Source organism: Eriocheir sinensis, chromosome 5 (assembly GCF_024679095.1).
Source record: "Eriocheir sinensis breed Jianghai 21 chromosome 5, ASM2467909v1, whole genome shotgun sequence".
Taxonomy (NCBI): domain Eukaryota; kingdom Metazoa; phylum Arthropoda; class Malacostraca; order Decapoda; family Varunidae; genus Eriocheir; species Eriocheir sinensis.
In genome coordinates, this window is record NC_066513.1 from 3978046 (window position 1) to 3995007 (window position 16962).

At 43.9% G+C, this 16962-nt stretch overlaps 2 protein-coding genes across 3 annotated transcripts in view; one reads left to right on the top strand and one right to left on the bottom strand.

The window, feature by feature from the left end:
• LOC126983599 (bestrophin-2-like) overlaps positions 1 to 1264 on the bottom strand; it is a 184831-nt gene extending 183567 nt beyond the window's left edge. Inside the window, exon 1 of the mRNA XM_050836477.1 lies at positions 744 to 1264. The gene's annotated coding sequence lies outside the window, so the exon portion shown is untranslated. The remainder of the gene's footprint in view (positions 1 to 743) is intronic.
• A 4844-nt stretch (positions 1265 to 6108) lies between these two features.
• LOC126983631 (ankyrin repeat and IBR domain-containing protein 1-like) overlaps positions 6109 to 16962 on the top strand; it is a 109300-nt gene continuing 98446 nt past the window's right edge. For both annotated transcript variants that reach the window (XM_050836508.1, XM_050836511.1), the window contains exon 1: positions 6109 to 6301. The gene's annotated coding sequence lies outside the window, so the exon portion shown is untranslated. The remainder of the gene's footprint in view (positions 6302 to 16962) is intronic.

The window sequence follows — 16962 nt, forward strand, 5'->3', positions numbered from 1 at the left end:
TACTCTTGAAAATAGGGGATAATGTTTACGAAAGCGCATCGCCTCCTCTGCTGGCCGCGGCGACGCTGCAGCTGCCGCAGCCGCAAAATACCTCGCAGAGGGCTTAGGGTCGGGGAACATATTTAAACTACTCCAACCGAACTTTACGACCTACTAACGAGGGGGTTGCGCCCCCCTCGACCCCCCCTTCTAACCAGGGGGGGCGTAGCCCCCCCCCCTGGACCCCCCCCTCATGTATATGTTACTTATTTCAGCGAGGAGGTATTTCTCGCAACACCCGCTGCAGCGTCGCCACGGCCAGCAGAGGAGGCGACGCGCTTTCGTAAACATTATCCCCTATTTTCAAGAGTAAAAAAAAAAGTCCTTAAATTGGATTTTCAAAGCGTTTCCATGACTGTTGAAGGTTTGTAGAAAAGATATATGAAGAGATACTGATGTTTCATAAGCTAGGTAATGAGATACTGGCACGGACCTAAAACGAATCTTGACCGAAATAACTATATGTCAATGATAAATTTACCCAGGTTAGGTTAATATGATTAGGTTTGGTTTATCGCCGCTGGGAGGTTAGTCAAGTAAAAATGAAATAACAGACACTAGTGACCCAAATAGGTATTGTTTTGGGTTGGGTAAGGTTGGTGGGAAACGTTTGTTGAAGTCAGTCACAAGATTAACAGGTGTGTTAGGTTAAAAGAGTTGAGCATTCTAAAGGATAAGTCTGGCGAGGTAAAATATTGGCTCACCTGTGTTCGTTCCTTGGGCAGGAGTCTGTGGCTGCCGGTGTTGCAATGATCACAGGTAAGATACACGTGCACCTGTGATGACTGAACCTTCACAGACTACCTAAGGTGAGTGATAACAGACACTGATGTCTCCAGGCGATGGCTGGGGACTGTATAACGCCAGCCACACACTGCGGCCCGCGGGGCTTCCAGCAAGGTTACTCCCAGGGCTCCTTGTGTGACAGCCTGTGAATGGTGGCAGGCGGTCACCAGCCATCGCTTGGAGGGTCTCCAGTGTCTGTTATCACTCAATCTGTCAGTCTGTGAAGGTTGCACGTGCATTCCACCTGTCGGCGAACACCACTTCAGTCGTGATGGCCATGTAGGTGTTTCCAAGGTCCGCCTCGCCGAACCACTCATCTCAGCACGGTCAGCACAGTCCACAGATATTTCAGGATGAGTTTCAAATCATTACACGCCTCCAATTCGTCTTGACGAGGCCGATATGCTCGGAGGTGATGCCTTTCCTCCCGCTGTAATCCGCCATGTTGCAATACTTATGCCTTTCTAACGGTGCTATGGGAGCCCCCTCCCCGCCTAAATTTTTCGCCCGCTTTTAGTGCGGCAGCTCCAACGCTTAGCCGCTCGGCGCCATTTTAAGTAGAAATTAAACTTAACGATTCTTTGCCGTTAAGTGCACTTAGCGATGCTAAGAACGTTTGTGTATACCGCCCCAGAGGTCCTCCAGCTCTTCTCCACATATGATGCACGCCGTACTCTCGTTAAATCTTTTTCTATCTCTCAGCTTCATGTTATTTGTTCTACAGTTGAAGAGGATGGCTGATGCTTCACTGTTGTCGTACACTTCCTCTTGTCCTCCCATCTCTTCTATCCTGGTTCTATATATTTTCAGGGTTGCTTTTTCTTGCATTTCTTGTTTCCACATTTTTGTGCCCCATGCTCTAACTTCTTTTCTTATTTCGTCGTTTGTTATTGTGCCTCCTCTTATTTCCACCCTTTTTGTCTTCTATTAATTAGTCCTCTCATCTCTTCTTCAACACTCTCTACAAGGCTCCCACTTTTGGGGGAAATTACTAGATTGGGAAATTTCATCAATTTTAGTGACAAATCTAGGGAAACTAGGGAAATCTTGGATCAGTATTATAAAAGTCTAAATTTGTGGAGTCCATGATTTTTTTGGCGTAAATTATATAAAAATTTACTACTGCTAATCATATTAAAATATTTTATGATCTACACACCATATTATTCCTGTAGGCCTACCCTTTGACTGCTTTGGCTTCCCCTCGTACGTATTAATAGTTGATAATATGATTTGGAGTACAGCAGTCAAACCTTAAATTTCTAGTGCCTTTCAAGTTATCATTGCTCAGTGAAATTTCTTATTAGATGGGGAGAACCCCATCTGGAATCAAGGGACGCCTCCAACCAAGACAGCAAGTAGATTATCCTTTAGATGATCTGATGGTTGGCTAATGTGGCATCACCAAGACCACACAAACCAATGCCATAATACTCTTGAGCAAGTGCCAAGACAATGCAGTCAGGTTGGCAATCCCGAGTGGAGAAACAGCACAGGACATAATTTTACAATTCAAAGTGATACTTAACAACCCAAAGTCAATCAAAATCATACAAAATTTGATCAAGAGAAGTGTCGAGATGCCGTCTAAAAGCATTAACAGAATTCACTATGACAACTGATTCGGGTAAATTATTCCAAATGCTAATGACCCGCACTGAGAAGAAACGAGCTCGAACATCAGTGTTGTAACGAGGAACAAAAAGCTTGAAGGAGTGGCCTCTTGTGTCTCTGTTGTGATTTCTAACAAAGAGGTGACCAAGATTAGGACAAAACCCTTTCAGAATGTTGAACACCATAATAAGATCAGCTCTGATCAACCTTCCTTTAATGGAGTAAAGACTCAATCTAGCGAGACGCGTTCACTATATGGAAGATCATGAAAACCAGCAATTTTCTTGGTCCACCTCCTCTAAACATTTTCTAAAAGCCTAATGTCTCCTGTATAACCAGTGAACCAAACCACAGAGGAAAAGTCCAAGATAGAGCGAAAATGAGAGATGAAAACTTCCTTCATGAAATCAGGAGATCTGCAAAGGATACCCTTTAGAATACTGTAACCAATGCCTCCAGCCTTGCCAGTGATTTCTCTCACATGCAAGTGAAACTTTAGGGAGGAATCCACCCTGACTCCAAGATCTTTATAGTTATCTACATCTTGTAAGGCTTGGTTTCCTATAAGATATTGTTATGCCGGACGTGTACTTGGGTTCCGTGTCGCCGTCAGGAGACTCCGTGGGAGGGAGATATGTAAACACTTTACACAGTTTCTGTAGTTTAATATTCCTCCTTAGTAGTACACTTCACTCGACTCTTCACTTACCACTAGCTTACTATGACTGGGACTGGGACTCTCTCGCCCTCTTCTCCTATATATATCCAGAACAGTACAGTCTAGAATGTTACAGTTTATATTATTATATTTTAGATCATACAAGAACATGTAGCAAAAATATATGCGAGTTCGCAACACTTCCCGCCTGGCGCCTGGCCGCGCCCCACGGGGCGCGGACGAGGCTTTGCTCCCCGCCCCCCTGCTCGTTCTTTCCGGAGCCTTCTAGAGGCCCATAGACGCTGGGGGAAGCTTCCAGCACAACACTATGGTAAAGGAACAGGAACATCAAGGAAATTCCTACAAAAGTTAATTCTGGCACATTTACCAACTGAGAAAGATAAACCCCAAGAACTGCTTGTGTTGTAAAGAGTGTTAATGTCTCTGCAAAATACTGTGAGAAATGAAATGGTTAGACTTAGAAATTGTAGTAGCTAGGTATAATTTTAGATCATCAGCAAATAAGCAAAACTTACAATTTAGTTCTGAAACAATTAACATGATTGATGTAGATGAGAAAAATCAAGGGACCAATTACCGACCCTTGGGGAACACCACTGCAAAAATAACATAGTTTACCATATTAAATCCAGGGTTACTCAGATGATATGTATCATAATGTCATTACAAGTCAATAAAGGGATAATCTACATGTAGACCCATTCTGTGAATAAGACCAGTATTTTATTTTTTCTTACCAAAGCATATAGTTAATCTATATGTTACACCCATTATGTGATGGATGAAGATGATAGTCAGTGGAATAAGGCCAGTATTTTATTTTTTTCTCACCAAAGCATAAAGCCAAATTATCAAACAATAATTTCTTACCTAGGTAATGTCTTATTACAATGTGATTATATATTTCTCACTTCTTTTTCAATTTAGGCGTAATATGTAAACTGTTGCTATATCATAGTACTGTTTTTCTTTTTCTAGTGTCCAAATAGGCATATTTTTTTCCTATATCTACAAAGTATATTGGTATACATAGTTTTGCTAAAAGATGTCACTGATATGCTGATTTGTGATGATCTAATGGAGATAGAAAATTATATTTTTGAGCAAACATTTATTTAAGTGTTCCTAGGTACTTTCATTATAAAAATATATACTGTTTTATGCATTTTATGATAAATAGCAGGAATAACAAGTAAAATGAGCTGGCACACATTAAGGCAGGGTTGTACGATTCTGGGGAAATTGTGACCAATTTCGGGAAATTTTGACATCTATCTGGGGAAATCCTGGACTGGCAATTAAAGTGGGACCCGTGACTCTCTAGCAGTTTAGAGTCCCTTTATAGAGAGAGTCCCGACATAGGCGGCCCTGTGTATAAGGGTGCTGGGCGCCATTTTTGGCACTTCGAGCACCGCGCCGACTTTGAACTGAGGTAATAAAAACGTAATTTTACCTATTTTGGATGCGGATTCGGCTGCTTTTCAATGTAACAATGCCTTGCTGCCTAGCCTTCGGCTGTAGCAACATGCCACAGAGGGGATACAAAGTGTATTAATTAACTGCAAGGCCGCTGAGAAGACAGACAGAGGTGTGCTAACAGTCAGTCGTCTTGGGAGGAAACCATCGGTTATGACAGCAAGACACACACACTGCCATTGTGTGTGTCTTTCTGCCATAACCGCCCTCCCTTTGTACTGTCTAGGGAAAATTGGAACTCACTGTGAGAGAGGCACAGCTACAAGGACTGAAACAATCGTTCACCTCAGGTCCAGCCATCGAAGCTGATGAGGGAAGCCGTGGCCCTTATGGCCAAAATTATTGGATGTGATCTCTCCCACAGGGCTCTCGCTGTTAATTATTACAGACTCACAGTGGATATTTCACAGTCTCATCAAGGCCACAGTCTAATAGACTGGACGTGTTACAAGAGTTTAATGAACATAAGCTAGCTTTTGGTGAGCCATACTTGTCTTGGTTAAACTCTAGAATCACACCCAACTCACTCTAAAAGTTAACACATTATTTATTTAGATTGTATTTGCTCAAAAAGAAGCACCCAGACTTGTGTGAAGTCTTTCCGTACCCTCTCAGCGCTGCCGCCTCTCAAGGTCGTCAGCAGCCCGCCGTGACACGCATATATCACAGGCTACGTGGGTTACTGAGTGCCTATACTGAGACAGTGGCTGATCGTAAGGCTAATAATAATCTCCTGTCACCTTACGGCACATTATAACGGCTGGTGACCAAATTATAGTAAAGTATAAGGGCGTAATGGTGGGTTGGCGATACCTGTTGGTGTAGACACAAAATGTCTCTTATTTACTTTCGCAGAGTTCGCTGGCTGCTAGCTCCCTAGTTGCTGGCTGTTAGAGGAAGGTGTGCAGGTCTGACACAAGTGTGCTCAGTTTCATTGGACGTCCCGTATGGCTGTAAAACAGAAATACGAAAGAGAGCGTGTGCTAGCGTTTGAAAAGCCCGGCGAAAACAGGGCCAATAATGGCGTCCAAATCTAAGGTTGTCGGAACTCTATCTATCAAGGGACTCTATAGCAGTTCATTCCCTTCCCGCTCAAGACCAAGACCAAACCGAGCGTCGTCTGCTGGGTGGCTGCTGTTGTAGGAATTAGCTCGCAACCGCAAAATAACTCGCAGAAAGAGGTCCAACTTGCTCTCTTTTTTATATATCACTCACCGCTATCGTTTAATTGTCCTGTTATAGATCCAACACATGACGGATATCAGAGCATCACTTTTAATCAAGAGAAGGCTTTATGACAAACTAACAGGGCAGATTTGGGAAAATTATCCTACTTTGATGTTCACTCAGTCCTTGCTTGCTTGGTCTGTTGGTGTGAGATTTACCCTATCCTATAATCTCTATTCATTGGCCTAATTATTCCTCCTATCATTCCATTCAAGTTAAATTCAAAGGTTTTTCCAGCTGTGTATCCCCTAGTGCGCATGCGTGGTGTGCAGGACAGCAACTTATTTCTACGGGAGGTATTTCTCGCAACACCGCCATGGAGAGTCTATTGATTGTGACGTTCGGGGCCAAAAGAAGTTGATTTTATTTTATTGTACACGATAACACAGTAGTAGTAATAGTAAGAATAGTAGCGATAGTCCTCCGCAAGGGTGCAAGGCATGATGGTCAGGGCCGGATACTACGTGCGTGAGTGCATAGGTAAGTTGTATAGCGCCCTTACCTACTGACACCTTACCTTGGGCTGGCCTACCTACTGACACCTTACCTTGGGCTGGCCTACCTACTGACACCTTACCTTGGGCTGGCCTACCTACTGACACCTTACCTTGGGCTGGCCTACCTACTGACACCTTACCTTGGGCTGGCCTACCTACTGACACCTTACCTTGGGCTGGCCTACCTACTGAAACCTACTGACACCTTACCTTGGGCTGGCCTACCTACTGACACCTTACCTTGGGCTGGCCTACCTACTGACACCTTATCTTGGGCTGGCCTACCTACTGACACCTTACCTTGGGCTGGCCTACCTACTGACACCTTACCTTGGGCTGGCCTACCTACTGACACCTTACCTTGGGCTGGCCTACCTACTGACACCTTACCTTGGGCTGGCCTACCTACTGACACCTTACCTTGGGCTGGCCTACCTACTGACACCTTATCTTTGGCTGGCTCACCTACTGACACCTTATCTTGGGCTGGCCTACCTACTGACACCTTACCTTGGGCTGGCCTACCTACTGACACCTTATCTTGGGCTGGCCTACCTACTGACACCTTACCTTGGGCTGGCCTACCTACTGACACCTTACCTTGGGCTGGCCTACCTACTGACACCTTATCTTGGGCTGGCCTACCTACTGACACCTTATCTTGGGCTGGCCTACCTACTGACACCTTACCTTGGGCTGGCCTACCTACTGACACCTTACCTTGGGCTGGCCTACCTACTGACACCCACCCATAGTGCTGGCTTACCTACTGACAGCTTACCCACCCATAGTGCTGGCCTACCTACTGACAGCTTAGCCTACCTACTCAGCTTACCTACTGACAGCTTACCTACCCATTGTGCTGGCCTACCTACTGACAGCTTACCTACCCATTGTGCTGGCCTACCTACTGACAGCTTACCTACCCATAGTGCTGGCTTACCTACTGACAGCTTACCCACCCATAGTGCTGGCCTACCTACTGACAGCTTACCTACCCATATTGATAGCCTACCTACTGACAGCTTACCTACCCATAGTGCTGGCCTACCTACTGACAGCTTACCCACCCATAGTGCTGGCTTACCTACTGACAGCTTACCCACCCATAGTGCTGGCCTACCTACTGACAGCTTACCTACCCATAGTGCTGGCTTACCTACTGACAGCTTACCCACCCATAGTGCTGGCCTACCTACTGACAGCTTACATACCCATAGTGCTGGCCTACCTACTGACAGCTTACCTACCCATATTGCTAGCCTACCTACTGACAGCTTACCCACCCATAGTGCTGGCTTACCTACTGACAGCTTACCCACCCATAGTGCTGGCCTACCTACTGACAGCTTACCTACCCATAGTGCTGGCTTACCTACTGACAGCTTACCCACCCATAGTGCTGGCTTACCTACTGACAGCTTACCCACCCATAGTGCTGGCCTACCTACTGACAGCTTACCCACCCATAGTGCTGGCTTACCTACTGACAGCTTACCCACCCATAGTGCTGGCCTACCTACTGACAGCTTACCCACCCATAGTGCTGGCTTACCTACTGACAGCTTACCCACCCATAGTGCTGGCTTACCTACTGACAGCTTACCCACTCATAGTGCTGGCCTACCTACTGACAACTTACCTACCCATAGTGCTGGGCTACCTACTGACAGCTTACCCACCCATAGTGCTGGCTTACCTACTGACAGCTTAGCCTACCTTACCTAGTGCTGACTTACTGACAGCCCACCTACCCGTAGCTTACCTACTAGTGCTGCTTTAATGACAGCTTACCTACCCATAGCTTACCTAATGCTGGCTTACCTTCGGTATTATTCTAGTGTTTGCCCATACTCACCCCTCGCAACCAAAAGTGGCTTGGGGGCCATTGAGACTTCGGGGAATGTGGTGGTAAACATGAAATGCGTTGCAAATGCATAGTTTTTGAGTTATGGGGGGTTGAAAAATACCCTAGATGTAGGGAAATTCCTTGCAATTACTTAGATGTAGGGAAATTTCATACATTCTGGAATTTTTTACAACGTATGGAAACCACGCAATTTCACTCACTCTCCATACCAAAGGGGGGTTCGAGGGTGGGGCCAAGCCCCCTGTTAGAGTATTAAGGTCATAATGAAGCATCTAAACTTAAAGTAATTTACGTCATAGGAATCTTGCAACCGTCATATACGACCACTTACTGGTAGCACGTACGAACACATGAAGCAGGTTTGGTATCTCGTACGAACGCGTGAAGCAGGTTTGAACACAGGTTACTTGTGTTCAATGTCCCTCAGTCAGCTGTTAGGTCGTAAAGTTCGGTTGGGGTACTTTAAGAGGGGGAGGGGTCCAGGGGGGGTGCAGTCCCCCCTTGGTTAGCAGGGAGGTCGAGGGGGGCAAAGCCCCCCCTTTAGCAGGTCGTAAAGTTCGGTTGGAGTAATTTAAGTATGCTCCCCCACCCAAATACTCCAACTTCCCACGGGTCCCCCAAGATCGTTGGGGAAAGGGGATTAATTCAGATTCTTTTTTACTTTTAAGTACTTCCGGCTTCATATTATGGCTGAGGGACATGTATTTTGTTTTTTTAACTATGATATATGGAGGCGTATTATCATATTCTGGAGGCGCGGAGTCAGTATCCACAATCACCTTGTATACTGGGAATATGAACCCGTGAAGCAGATTCAAAATGCGGTCAGCAAGGATTCACGTGTTCGAACAGCTCGGGCAGGAGGTTCGAGAGCCTTCACTTGCTCTAGAACCCGTAGTACTGTTTAAGGCGCGGCGTTGGATGGATCACGGCTAGCTGGTGGTTTTGCTTGTGTCAGTGATAAACAGTGAAGATACACTGTGTTTGGTGCCACGGACTCTACTTGGAGGACAGAAACCTTGCGATGAGGTGAGAACCTACTAGAGAGAGAGGGATTGAGTGTGGTGTAGGCGGTTTATGTGAGCGCAGATGGCCTCCGGTGCCATGCCAGATGGTGAGGTGAGCATCGTTTGGTGGGTACACTATGCTTCTCTCCCAAAACAAGCTTGGGGATCCAGTGAGTGCGTGGTTTCCATATGGGAAACACTAAATTCGTCGCAAACGCTCATTTTAGTGGTGGAGGGAGGAAAAATCCCTAAATGTAGAGAATTTCCCTAGATCTAAGGAGTTTTTATCCCCCCCCCCACTAAAAAAATATGCGATTGCGACGGATTTCGTGTCCCCCACCCGAAACCCCGTGTTCCCACCAGGTCCCCAGGCTTGTATGGGGGGGAGGGGGGAGTATGGGCAATCACTAGAATTTTACCTTACCTTCTGACAGCTTACCTACCCATAGCCATAGCTGGGCGTTATCGCGATAAGTTATCGCGATACTTTATCGCTGATAACAAAATCGGATTATCGACCATCCGCTACTTATTTAAATATATATCGGTATCTTCGTTACTTTTGTAACCAAACTAGCGATAATCGCTACTTTTTTTCCGCCTCTCAGAAAAAAAATGTTGTCTCCTTACTGCGCATGCGTGGCCCGGTGTTGTATGAAAAAACTTCGGGGTATGAAATATCTTCGGTGATGAGATTTCATACTTAGGTCATGAAAATTAATACACTAGGTTATTTTTTTTATGCTACTCAAAAATCAATATATCATAGAGAAAAATCATTTAACTTTGCCCCAAAAATGATTATTCACTGCCTCAAATTTGATATTCCGTATTCGTTTGTGAGCATGTCATGGTATTGAAGGCACCCGGTGTTGTGTTATTTGGTGTCCCATCGTCAAAAGCTGGCGCTTTTGTGTGAACTGCGCATGCTCAGACCATTAAGTGTAGACCTGTACAGTCTCACAATGTTTTTTTAACACATTAAGAGTTGCTGGAAAGCTGAATCAAACATACAGTACCACTATCCTTGCTGTTTCTAGAACGACGTACACTCTGTACATATAAATACAACTCGTACAGAGTGTCGTTCTAGAAACAGCGAGGATGGTGGTAGTTGTACTATATGTTTGATTCAGCCTTCCAGCAACTCTTAATTGTGGTTTAAAAGCTTTGTGAGACTGTACAGGTCTACGCTTGCTGGTCTGAGCATGCACCGTTCACGAGAGACCAGTGTTTGTAAACAATTTTTAACGGTGGGGACGCCAAACAACACAACACCGGTTCAGGCATTTCTAGTATTAACGTCCATATGTACGTGTCAACGTGTGGTTTTAAGGTTTTGTAAGTTTCCTAAAATACAGATAATGAAAATTTGAATTCATCAATGTTGTTCTATCTGAAATATCAATATAGTATCGTTTTCGCCTATTGAACTTATTGCTAGCTAGTATCAGAATTGTGGATTTATATCGGGTATCGGTTATCGGTTATCGCCTATATTTGTGTCTCTAGTTAACGAATATCGGTTATCGCCGTTAAGGTTTTTCATTATCAGTTATCGGTTATCGGGAATAAGGTTTTCTGTTATCGTGCCCAGCTATGCCCATAGCTTACCTAGTGCTGACAGCTTACCTAGTGCTGCCTTACTTACTGACAGCTTTCCTACCCATAGCTCACCTAGTGCTGGCTTACCTACCCATAGCTAACCTACTGTTGACCTACCTAACCATAGCTTACCCAGTGCTGCTTTACCTACCTGTAGCTTACCTAGTGCTGACCTACCTAACTATAGCTTACCCAGTGCTTGCTTACCTGCCCATAGCTTACCTAGTGCTGGCTTACCTACCCATAGCTTACCTACTGTTGACCTACCTAACCATAGCTTACTCAGTGCTGCTTTACCTACCTGTAGCTTACCTAGTGCTGACCTACCAACCCATAGCTGTAAAGATTCATTTTATGCACACTTACTAATTTTAGACTGAACTATTTCCTCTGAGAGATTTTGATGTGTTTTGAGTTATTCAAATACTGGATTTGCTGGGGCAAAGGTGCACCCAATTTTTAGGCGTTATGTTTAAAAATGGTATTGACAATTTTACACAATATTTACAAAGTTTATGTGAGCGGTCAGTAGCACACAAAACGAAAGCGAGCCACACTCAACGCTCCAGGAGCGGACGTGTTCGCGCCCGCGCCCCAGGTTCGTCTCTCCTGGTTGCTCAGGCGAGTGGTATATACGTGCGTTGCTCGTTCACTGGAAGTATGATCCTTCTGGAGCTGACTTGGGATGATTTGTCATCATTTGCTGATTTAGTGTGAGTCAAGCATCTGTTCCCACGGCCACAAGCACAAAACTTTCTGGCTATTGATATATGATCATACATATATATATACCACATAATGTATACATTCATATATATATATATATATATATATATATATATATATATATATATATATATATATATATATATATATATATATATATATATATATATATATATATATATATATATATATATATATATATATATATATATATATATATATATATATATATATATATATATATATATATATATATATATATATATATATATATATATATATATATATATATATATATATATATATATATATATATATATATATATATATATATATATATATATATATATATATATATATATATATATATATATATATATATATATATATATATATATATATATAAATATATATATATATACAGTCGTCCCTCAAACAATACGGTTTCCAATAGTACGGTTTCGGTTTTATACGGATTGTCATGGAAGATTTTTTTTTAGGATTTTTAAATTTCCCGCTTGTCGCACCAAGTAGCCATGGCATGAGTGGCAACACTGTTCTACCAAAACACCTGCTGAAAGCACCCCAATGCGTTCAAGATAGGTGTTCACCTTGGAGAAGAATTCAGATTTGGGAGAAGTTACATTTTGGGATGAGTTACTTTGCCGTAGGGAGAGCATACCACGTGAATGAGAGCAGTGTTCGCTGTATCTATCATCTTGGGTCTTGGTTTTAGTTCGGGAGGTAGTTGTCCCTTTCGGTCCCAACTACAGCTTTTGAAACGGCTTACTACCTCAGGGCAAACACCCTGAAAATCATAGTGAAAAAGAAATTCTTGCCGAAGTAACTGCCAGTGCTCCAAGAGTGCTGCAAGGGTGGAGATAAAGGCTGTCCTTTTACTAAACCTCGTCGTTGTTATTGTAATGGCGTCTCACTCGTAGTAAAATGGCGTACGCTGATCTTCCTGGCGACGTTTAACATGCATTACTAGCTGTCCTGACTGATGAACTCCTTACAACAGAAGATGAAAAGGAAGCTGCAGTGGTTATTGTGGCACAGAGAGGTGAAATGCAATGGAAACACTTATATGTGTTTGTTTGGGCTGCCATATCTGCTGATGACGTCATCACAGCACGAAGGTGCTCCACCTCTCAAAGCCGGGAGCCAGCGGACGTGCCGAGTTGGCAACTTGTGCTGCCGTGTCACGCGTCTGAGATCACTTGGGATGTTCTGAGAGTCCCGATTTCCTCTCTCAAACGCAGCCCAGGAGTGTTTTTAAGGGGGGAACTAATTTTATACGGATTTTCGAATAGTACAGGGTTCCTGGGTCCCTAACCCCCGTACTATTTGAGGGACGACTGTATATATATTACAAGTGTTTACAAGCTAGAAATAGGGCAAATAGGATCCTAGGGTTTATAAATAGTAATGTTAGTTATAAAAGCAAGGAGCTAATAGATAGTTTATATAATGCATGTGTTAGACCTCACTTAGAGTATTGTATACAAGCTTGGTCACCACATTATAGGCAGGATGTAAATTTGTTAGAAGCCGTTCAGAGAAGAGCAACTAGGATGATACCAGCAATGAGGTGCCTGGAGTATAGGGAGGGGTTAAAAGAGCTAAATATGTTTTCATTTGAGAGGAGATGTCTAAGGGGGGATATGATAGAGCTATATAAAATGTTTTCAGATTGCGATTACTTAGATGTGGATAGTTTCATTATACAAGAGGAGGGAAACAGGACTATGGGTCATAATAGGAAAATTAGGAAACAAGGGTGTAGGTTGGATTTACAAAAATATTTCTTTAGCCATAGGGTGGTTGATTTCTGGAATGCATTGCCAGGGGAGGTAGTATTCAGCAGTAGTTTAAATGTGTTCAAAAAGAGGTTAGATAAGTTTATGGATGAAAAGATTTGGTAGCAAGTAGTAGGTGGGATACGGGGTAGATAACGAGTGGAATGGGCCGTGTGGTAGCTGGATGGGTTAGGATTACTGCATTCAGGAGATTAGATGGGCTTGGGGAGGCGGATGATAGGAGCTGCACTGCCACTCGCGGTGGGTGGACAGGGGCTGCCAAGTATAGGCCAGTGGGCTTCTTGCAGACCCCTTGCGTTCATATGTTTGTAAACAAAGGAAATGTTGAAGAGGTAAAACAAGTATGGCCAGTGTCACCTCTGCTGCGTCTTCTTACCTTCTACGAGTGTTTTGTTCAACTATGATTTCTGTTTCTTGTATGTGGTTACTTATAGGAGCTGCTACATGAATAATGTGAGGGAGCTGTTGTGGGACTATTTTTTGTTGTCCTCAGCTGACTGACTCTCTGGTTTGACTCCCCCTCCCCCCCCACCTACGGGGAGGGTTGCAGGCTAACAGGTGAACTGAACATGCTGCAGCCCACCCATGGTTCTGCCTCAGCTGCCTGTAGAGTTCAAGCTGTTCAATGCTCATGCTACAGTTACTACTTTACCAGCTTATAGGCCTACTACAGTCTATTATACGAGCACACTGTCAGCTCTAGCAGACATCAGTTGACTAGCATGTGAGCCGAGCAAAGGCGGAGTGAGTCTACCCAGCTATCTCCACCATTTACGTCTCAGCTGATCCGTAGTAAAGCAAATTTTGTTCCTTGTTAATCATCATGTGTTAAAAAATGAAACAAATTGTATAGTGTGTATTACAGCTGTCCCCCTTAATTTGAAGGGGTTAAGGAACACGGAACCCCGTGAATAGAGAATTTCAGTGACTGGAGTACCCCACAAAAGAAGCCTCTAGACCCACAAAAGACAATGAGAGCAATTTCACACATAAATCACTTCCATTAACTGAGAGCAGCATAGAGTATCATAAAGTGGTTCATTCATCAGGTATAAATGTCATGCCCCGAGAGCATATTTTTCTATCTCCTCTATTTCCCAACACGTCCTCTGCGTGTATCGAAACACACGAGAAATTAATCAAGATCAGGGTATTCGCCGGCTGCCTGGGATTGAACCCGCGACCAACATGACGGGGGAGCCACTCCTTACCGAGTCGGCCAAAGAGGTATCCCACTCGCCAAGTGGGTTATGGGAGGCTCCCTTATCAGGCCTAGTCACAGTACTATATAAATACTATAAACTACAGTATTTTATGTAAACTTGTTACAGTACAGTGCTATACCTATCCCGCGTACTCGCCCAAAACTAGCTTTCCCGACACAGAAGCCACCCCTCATGCTTTGATTTGTTTACAAGCTCCGGTGCCCGCAGGGTCTCACCGCCACTACCTCGCCCTTGTCGCCTCATCTCAAGTCGATAAGAAATGGAAAAAGACTTTCAACAAGGTGACGAGGGCAAGGGCAAAGGCATTGACGTGGTGGTGAGGGCGGCGGCGGTTGTAAGCAGAACATGAGCCATATCATGCATGTCAAGAAAGCTAGTTTTGGGTGAGTCATTACAAGTTGGATCTGGTGCTAACAAATTTAACCCATCGGTGAATTTGAAAATTAATTAAACTATTCCCTTTTTCTGTCTATAAGATAGAGAAATATATCTAACTATTGAGCAGCCCCTTTCCTCATCCTCTATGCTAATGAAGGTTTAGAGCAGGGTTGGAACCCCTCTCCCTTTTTTTAAACCAACCCATTGTTTTTTAGGGTCTTTTTTTCTTGGGTTATTTTTGATTTTTTGTTTTCTTTTTGTCTTTGATTTTCATAATTTAGCAGTTTTAACCCCTTCAGTGCTAAATCATCACAGCAGTGCCGTTCGGTCTGTGCTGGTGGTGCTAAATTGTTGCTGTGACAATTTTTTTTAATTTTTACGGCAGACGAGTCAGTTAAAGGGCATAAAAAAAGGTAACAAATGTGAAAAAAAAGCCCGCTACTCACTGCTCCTAAAAAGAGTTAGAGGAGTGGCCGAAAGATAGGTCAATTTCGGGAGAAGAGGTGTCCTGATACCCTCCTCTTGAAAGAGTTCAAGTCATAGGCAGGAGGAAATACAGATGAAGGAAGATTGTTCCAGAGTTTACCAGCGTGAGGGATGAAAGAGTGAAGATGCTGGTTAACTCTTGCGTAAGGGATTTGGACAGTTAAGGGATGAGCTTGAGTAGAAAGTCGTGTGTTGCAAGGCCGCGGGAGGGGGGGAGGCAGGCAGTTAGCAAGTTCAGAAGAGCAGTCAGCATGAAAATATCGATAGAAGATAGAAAAAGAGGCAACCTGGTGGCGAAATTTAAGAGGTAGAAGAGTATCAGTAAGAGGAGGAGAGCTGATGAGACGAAGAGCCTTAGACTCCACTCTGTCCAAGAGAGCTGTGTGAGTGGAGCCCCCCCCACACGTGAGATGCATACTCCATACGAGGGCAGACAAGGCCCCTGTAAATGGATAGCAACTCTGCAAGGGAGAAGAACTGGCAGAGACGGTACAGAACGCCCAGCCTCGAGGAAGCTGATTTAGTAAGAGAAGAGATATGAAGTTTCCAGTTGAGATTTTGAGTTAAGGATAGACCGAGGATGTTTAGTGTTGAGGAAGGTGATAGCTGGGTGTTGTCAAAGAATAGGGGATAGTTGTTTGGAAGATTGTGTCGAGTGGATAGGTGGAGAAACTGTGTTTTTTAAGCGTTAAAGGACACCAAGTTCTTCTTGCCCCAATCAGAAATAATAGTAAGGTCTGAGGCTAAGCGTTCTGCTCCCTCCAGCCCGGAATCATTTAGTTCCTGTTGGGTGGTTCTTCTATTAAAAGAAGTTGAGTAATGCAGAGTGGAGTCATCAGCGTAAGAATGGATAGGACAGTTCGTTTTGGAAAGATCATCATCAATGAACAACAGAAAGAGAGTGGGAGATAGAACAGAACCCTGCGGAATACCACTATTAATAGGTTTAATGAAAGAACAGCGACCATCTACCACAGCAGAAATAGAACAGCCAGAGAGGAAACTGGAGATGAAGGTACAGAGAGAAGGATAGAAACCATAGCAGGGTAGTTTGGAAAGCAAAGATTTGTGCCAGACCCTGTCAAAGGCTTTTGATATGTCCAGCGCTATAGCAAAGGTTTCACCGAAACGGCTAAGAGAGGATGACCAAGAATCAGTTAGGAAGGCAAGGAGATCACCAGTAGAACGCCCCTTGCGGAACCCATACTGGCGATCAGATAGAAGGTCAAAAGTGAAAAGGTGCTTTTGAATCTTCCGGTTAAGGATTGATTCAAAAGCTTTAGATAGACAAGAAAGCAAAGCTATAGGACGGTAGTTTGAGGGATTGGAACGGTCACCCTTCTTAGGCACAGGCTGTATGAAGGCATACTTCCAGCAGGAAAGAAAGGTAGATGTTGACAGGCAGAGGCGAAAGAGTTTGACCAGGCAGGGTGACAGCACGGAAGCACAGTTTTTAAGGAAAATAGGAGGCACTCCATCAGGTCCATAAGCCTTCTGAGAGTTGAGGCCAGAGAGGGAATAGAAAA